The following is a 7,398-nucleotide window of genomic DNA, read 5'->3' on the forward strand; positions in this document are numbered from 1 at the left end:
GGGATACATTTGGCTGTGAATCACAGAACTGCATGAAACCCTTGTTGATGATTTTTGTGTTAGTCACAACTGTTGATCCTACTAGTAGAGGAGCGGCCTTGTTTTATCCACCAAGACGGTGAATTCAGCCGTGCTTTGGTTCACACTTGAAGCTGCAATCCCCTCTTCAGGTGGCCAAGACAGATTAAAAGAAGTTTTTCCTCTCTTGAGAGTGGTGGCGCCCCCTGCCTGCTGCGCTTGGTTTAGCAGGAGCTCAGCGGCAGGCTTTTTCTGTTTGAACATGTTCAGCTCGTCGTCCAGGGATTTCCTCTTGTCCTCCACCTTCTTCTTCTCGTCAGCTGGTGCAGCTTCTTCAGTCGGTCACACTTCTCATGGAGCTCTTTCTCTGCCTCCTTTAGCTCAGCCTCCTTCTCCTTCACTCTCTGGACAAACATCTGTCTCATCTCCTCCTCCTTCTTCTGGAGCTCCCCCATGAACTCGTTCCTCTTGGCCTCATAGGTCTCCTGCAGGCTGAAGGGCTTGCTGTCAGGGTCTGTGTCTTTGAAGCCCATCTCCTCCAGTTTGCAGTGCCTGTAGAGCTTGTTGTAGTGGCGCGTGTGAGTCTGTTCCCTCAGGTCCTCCATGTTCACCCGGATCAGCATCTCCCTCAGCTTCACAAAGTCACAGTGGCTCTCGTTCTCCACCTGCACCGTGCCCCAGGGGTACTGCCTTGCCTTCACCATCTTGTTCCCGATCTTCACCTCCTCCGTGCTCCCCACCACGGCAAACGGCAAATGACCGTTCACGGTGGAGTTGATCTCTGCCACCGTCTCGTCGTCGGTGGGGAACTGGTAGATCTGGACCCCGTTGCTGACCAACTCGCTGGTGATCTTCAGTTCAGTTCAGTTCAGAGTTTTTATTTGCCACATGGAATCATACAATCAGAGTTTCTTCATTACACAATCATAAATATCATTCCATGGACAAAAGGAGCAGTGAAGAAGAATAAATATTATAGTTACCTGCCCCTTATTCCTAAACTAAACGAGAATTTACTTAATGGTCTGCGTACAACCTAATTTACACAAATAATAATTTATACCATTATACAAGAAACACACAATCCACAGTTAAACAAGAAAACATTTTATAATAATAATAATAATAATAATAATAATAATAATAATAATAATAATAATAATAATAATAATAATAATAATAATAATAATAATAATAATAATAATAATAATAATAATAATAATAATAATAATAATAAAGAATAAAGAATAAAAGAAAGAGAAGAACAAAAAAAAAGAAAATATCTCACTATTCAGATTACATTTGATTTTCATACTGACTAAATATTTTCTTTTATTTTTTTTTGAATTGATAAACACTATTACATCCCTTAAGCTCGCTATGGAGAGAATTCCACAACTTTACACCAATAACTGAAGGACACATCTGTTTAAGTGTGGTACGTGCAAACTGATGTTTAAAATTGTATTTTCTCCTACTAAACTCACTTTCTAAATGAAAAAGATTTTGTAGTTTATTATTTCTTTATTGCCCTAAACATAATTCACATTGTTTGAAACTTAACCATGTCTTCAAGTTTAATCGCCCTCGAACTTGGTGTTGAACAAGGTGTCCATCAGAGTGGGCTTCCCCAGACCCGTCTCCCCAACACAGAGGATATTGAAGCAGAAGCCATGGTTGACAGACTTGTTGACCAGCTGGTCAGGCATGCTGTCAACGCCGACATGGCCTGACCGTGGGACAGCATGAGCACCCTCTCCCGCTTGCCTGGCTAACTCAGTGGCCGCCATGGTTATACCCTCTGAAACCTCTGAAGAAACATTTTTAAATGACTAACCTTCGTCCTGTCTCTTACTATTGTAACCAAGTGAATTTGAACCTGGGACAGGCGGCCGCACTAACCAGCTGAACTAAAGGGTTGTTAGTTAGCAGGTGCTGGTGGACTGCGACCGACTCGTTAGTAGTTTACACTAGTATGTACTCTGCTACTAAGGAATCTATGTGGGAAACATGTAATAACTTACTCAGTCAATGAATCCGGTTAATACAATTTATTAACTCAGAATGAAGGTATCGAATCCAGAATAGTCAGAGATATGGCTGGATGGCCCTCGTCCAAGTGACTAGCTAGGAGACCCGGAGGTAAGAGACCGAATCTCAGAGAGGGGGCTCCTTTATAGTCAGGAGAGGGGGGGGGGGGGACACACACACCATAAACTGTAGGTTTGGGGGGAGGGAGGGGATAAAGACAAGTCCTCTCTGTGAAGACAAGTCTGTTATGGGACAGAGGGAGGAGACAAGCGCCTATTTCCCCCACATCTACCATGCCTATATTCCTGCCTACTGTGCTAGTAATATGTCTATACTACTATGCACTCAAGTCTAGTCAAGTATAGTTCAGCTTTCAACACCATAGTCCCCACCAGACTGGTTGACAAGCTGATCAATCTGGGTCTGAGCTCCGCCATGAGCGCCTGGATCCTGGACTTTCAAAGTGACAGGCCCCAGGCGGGTCCCCCCAGGGCTGCGTTCTGAGCCCCCTGCTGTACTCACTGTACACACATGACTGTGTGGCCAGGTTCAGCTCCAACTCCATAGTGAAGTTTGCGGACGACACGTGGTGGTGGGGCTGATCTCTAACAATGACGAGAAGGCCTATCGGGAGGAGGTTGATGTACTGACACGCTGGTACCGGGATAACAGCCTAGGCCTGAACATTGGTAAAACCAAAGAGCTAATCGTGGATTTTAGGAGAATACAGCAGGGGACACACATGCCGTTGTGGATAAACGGGGCTACCGTGGACAGGGTGAGCAGCTTCAAGTACCTGGGAGTCCACATCACAGAGGACCTGACATGGACAACTCACATAGACACTGTGGTAAAAAAGGCGAAACAGCGCCTCTATCACCTGAGACAGCTAAGGAAGTTCAGAGTATCGGGGAAGATACTCCACTCCTTCTACTCCGGGGCTGTAGAGAGCATTCTGACTGGAAACATCACTGCCTGGTTTGGAAACAGCACGGCACAGGACAGGAAAGCACTCCAGAGAGTGGTGCGCTCAGCTGAGCGTACTACGGGTAATGCACTACCACCACTTCAGGACTTATATAACAGGAGGTGCAAATCCAGAGCCTGCAGAATTTTGAAAGACCCTCACAACCCCAACAACAGCCTGTTTAAGCTGCTGCGGTCAGGCAAGCGCCTACGGTCACACGCTGCAAGAACAGAGAGACTATGGCTCAGCTTCTTCCCCCAGGCCATCAGAACACTGAACACTGAACACTGCTGAACACTGAACACTGAACACTGAACACTGAACGCACGCACGCACGCACGCACGCACGCACGCACGCACGCACGCACGCACGCACGCACGCACGCACGCACGCACGCACGCACGCACGCACGCACGCACGCACGCACGCACGCACGCACGCACGCACGCACGCACGCACACACACACACACACACACACACACACACACACACACACACACACACACACACACACTCATGCGGCAACCACTAAAACAATCACTTTAAACAAAATGTCACTTTAAAAGAAGGAGGTACTGTATAGTTTAGATACATTAAGAGTCAACATTGTAAATTGTATATTGCATAGTAGTGTATATAAGAACCAGTTTCTCAGGAACCTAGTATGTCTTTTTTTTTTACCATGCATATCTTGTGTTTTATCTATTTAATTGTTTCTATTTAATTTTTTCTATGCCTATTTTATTCTATTTTATTATCGTATTTTGCACAATCAATGCAGGCATGACCACCCGCATTTCACTGTATGCCCTGGTATGTATGTGACAAATAAACCTCTTGATTCTTGATTCTTGTCTGTGGCACTCAAGTTCGACACTATTTGGCGAACAATGTTACCGACCCTTAGCTGCCAGAGTTGTACCCTTCCCTTCCTGCTGACCTGTTGTACAGAACTTGTAAGTGGCTTTGGATATAGCGTTCAGCTATAAAGACGTGCATGTTAGGCAGGGACTACAGATGAAAACTAGCTCATTAGCTAATTCTGGCACATTTAAATTGATGTGAAAACTGAATATGTTGATTAATGTGCACTGTCCCTGGGTAATTTTTTTATAAATAAACTTAAACTTAAACTAACTGTATATGTAAATGTATCGGGGCAGATATAGGCACAAGCTCTGGCTCTGGGTCTGATTCAACGTACTGTACTTTAGCAAACGATACGAAAAGGAATAAAACGGCGGTGCTAGAAAGTGCGTGTGGCTCCTGAGAGGGGGAACTCTAAAGCTGTCGGCGCTGTTGACAGAGACCTCTGCTACCCGCTCGGGAGTGAAACAGAGTGTGGAGCGTGTGGGGCTCCGGCAGCTAAGCATCAGTCAGCGGGTGCCTAATGTACCGTGGACTTGCCAGCGACGCCACAGGATCCGTGAGGAACATTGTTCACCTTCCATAGCCGCGAGCGAATGAAACACCACTGCAGGAGGGCGATGAGGAAGTACCTCACTAATTCTGAGGGTGTCCATGTCGTCCGCCTGTGTTCCGCCGGCAATATCGGTCATCGTATATATCGGTGAGATGTGGACATGCTTTGTTTTGGCTCAGTTGATTGTGACACGCTGTTACACGCTGTTGCTCTTACTATGCTATGCAATCTATATGCTTTATACTGACTATTCTCATACCATATGACAATGGACTGGCTTGAAGATGAGATTGATTGGAGAAGAAATTTAAAGAGACACTTTAATAGGATGTCATTGAGATTCAAGATTCAAGATGATTTATTGTCATAATATGTACAGTTAAACAGACAGTTTGCCGTACAATGAAAAAAGGTAGTTTGCTAGTTTGCCCTTCACACAAAATCACACAATCACACGATACTTAACTGGAGTGAACAACTTAAATTCAAGCGAATGCTAAAAATAGGAGATAGTAGTAGTATTAGTTTTATTCAGTCATCACACACAATACAATATGCACAATCATTCAGCAATCTTTGATTTGGCATTGACTGAAAAACAGACTGAAGCATAATGCTTATACTGTACACCTGTCCTATATTCTTAACAAAATTAAGACACCAAAACAGTATTCTAAAAGAAAATAACAAAAATAATTATTCACATTTGTAATCTTCAAAAATAGCTATACAAACCATTTTCTTAAAAACCAAAAGCGAATGACTCATTCTTAAATGTATCAGCATTGTTCCACAAGTTAACCCCAACAATAGAAATACATCTCCTTTTAATCCCTTTCTTAGCTTTTTGAACAGTAAATTTACAAATGTCTCTCAAATCATATTTTCTTTCATGTATTGAAAAAAAAACCTTTGCCCACCATCCGGGAGTAACTTTGCTTTAGCTCTGTACATTATTTGCATACTTTTTTTAAATAAACCAAATCATTAAATTGCATAACATGAGACTTTATAAACAGTGGATTTGTGTGGTCATCATAGTAACCAGCCTTATAAAGGCTCAGAATGGCCCGCTTTTGCAGTAAGACTATCGTATTTACAGTCTTTTTTTTAAATGTCGACCCCCATACTTCCACACAGTAAGATCTTAAAATCCAACGCAGGTATTTCTCCTCCTCTATCTTTTTCAACCCCCCTTTCCCTATTTAACAAAGGGAGTGGTGCATTCGAGCCTTTCAGGAAACATGCTGCTTCCCCGGCGCACATCTCTCCGGTGTGCAGGTGTTGCAGAGCATGAGAGGAGAGCGGCCGTGTTCTCATCATAAGGATCCCACTTTATCCATTCAGGCATGCCTCAACACTGAAACCCTCTTTGACAGGGTGGCGGGAAGCAGAGGCACATGCAGTATTATTCATAGCTTCTGTTTCCAGGAGCACAGGTCAACCCCCGCGGTATACTTGGATCCAACTGTGTGATTTGAAAAAAAAAAAAGGAGATAGAATAAGCCTTTGTGATTCTTCCCACATACCATGCTTTTTTCTGTCCTTTATCACTGCTGAGGGAGCGCTACTTTGAGTTTTTATTCCCCTGACCTCCACAGTTCTGCATGCACTCACCGCCAGTGTTCGGGGCGACAGTGGCTCAGCAGGTATAGAGCAGTCGTCTGGTAATCTGGAGGTTCCCGGCTCGATTCCTGCTCCTCCTTGAGCAAGACACTTAACCCCTAACTGCTCCCGATGAGCAGGTCGGCACCTTGCATTGGTTGCCTCTGCCGTCGGTGTGTGAATGTGTGAGTGAATGGGTAAAATTAAATAAAAAGCTGCTATATAAAATGCACCATTTATCATTTTACCAGCTATTCTAATCTAATTGAATAATAACCGGTAACTTTTGTGTGAGTGAGTGTAGTTCCTCAAAACATAAACGTTATTATTTAGCTACTTTTACGATTCATTGCAAATTGTTTCATGTTGAGCTATAGATTGTGGATGAATACACACAGAAAGGTACACCATGCCAATGTTCATGCTTTATTTGTTTTAAATGAGACGATTTAGAAATGGGTCCATTGGAAATACATTTCAAGGAGGGTGGACGGCAGGGGAAACACCAATGATGTAACCACTACACCTCCCTATTGATCAGCAAATAAGTACAGTACATTCTTGGCAATAGCATAATGTAGTCACCTTGCCATCCTTACAATTGCTTTTCCTGCCATGACTCATAGATAACAATGGAGCGTACAGATGAATCATAGGACAGCAATAGAAAGTGAATGAATGCTGAGTGAATGACACAGGGAATCACCACTGGTTTCATGGTCATCAGTTGTTCTGTTTTCTATTAAGTCAAATCTAAAGTAAAAAGTAAAGTCTACACTTTGTGCAGTAAACCTGTATTGCACTGTTGACTTGTTTGACTGAAACAACTGAAGAAGGCACTGTCCCAAGAATACTGGTATATCAGACTAATCCTTAACATGAACTCTCTATTCTGAATGCTAACCTTAAAAAAAGTCTAGCTCTTATCTTAAACCTAACTCCTAATCCTAAATAATCCTAAATAATCAAAGTGACTACATCAATATGCTGTATGTCCTACACAAATACGAACACACACACAAACAAACACACACGCACGCACACACGAGCACAAACCCTCTCCTCACCTCTCCACAAGCCTAGCGACACCTGCATATTGATGGGCAGCTCATGCCAGAAGCATTGTCTGTCTTGAGTATCAATTAGAATCATTCTCCCTCCCCCTGTACTTGCTTGGGCACACATTGCAGAACACATGCCCAGAATGAGAGGCGTTGAGAGAGGAGAAGAAAAGGACTGCATTCCCGCTCTACGCTGTTTATCTCACGAGTTCTTTGCTGATAAAAAAAACGCAGTCATAGAACGTGATTCTTTCCCCCCCTGCGTTTACCATTAAGCAAACATGATGTCAG

At 43.4% G+C, this 7,398-nt stretch overlaps 1 pseudogene across 1 annotated transcript in view; it reads right to left on the bottom strand.

Moving 5' to 3' along the window:
- The window catches only part of LOC311244169 (septin-6-like), a 4,174-nt pseudogene extending 2,366 nt beyond the window's left edge, over positions 1-1,808 (bottom strand). The window contains exons 1-3 of the transcript in view: positions 1,612-1,808; positions 1,002-1,014; positions 147-869 (exon numbers count right to left, since the gene is read on the bottom strand). The product of the transcript in view is annotated as a septin-6-like (transcript). The remainder of the gene's footprint in view (positions 1-146; positions 870-1,001; positions 1,015-1,611) is intronic.
- Positions 1,809-7,398: the final 5,590 nt, after the last annotated feature.

Source organism: Notolepis coatsorum (assembly GCF_963971535.1).
Source record: "Notolepis coatsorum genome assembly, chromosome: 17".
Lineage (NCBI taxonomy): Eukaryota > Metazoa > Chordata > Actinopteri > Aulopiformes > Paralepididae > Notolepis > Notolepis coatsorum.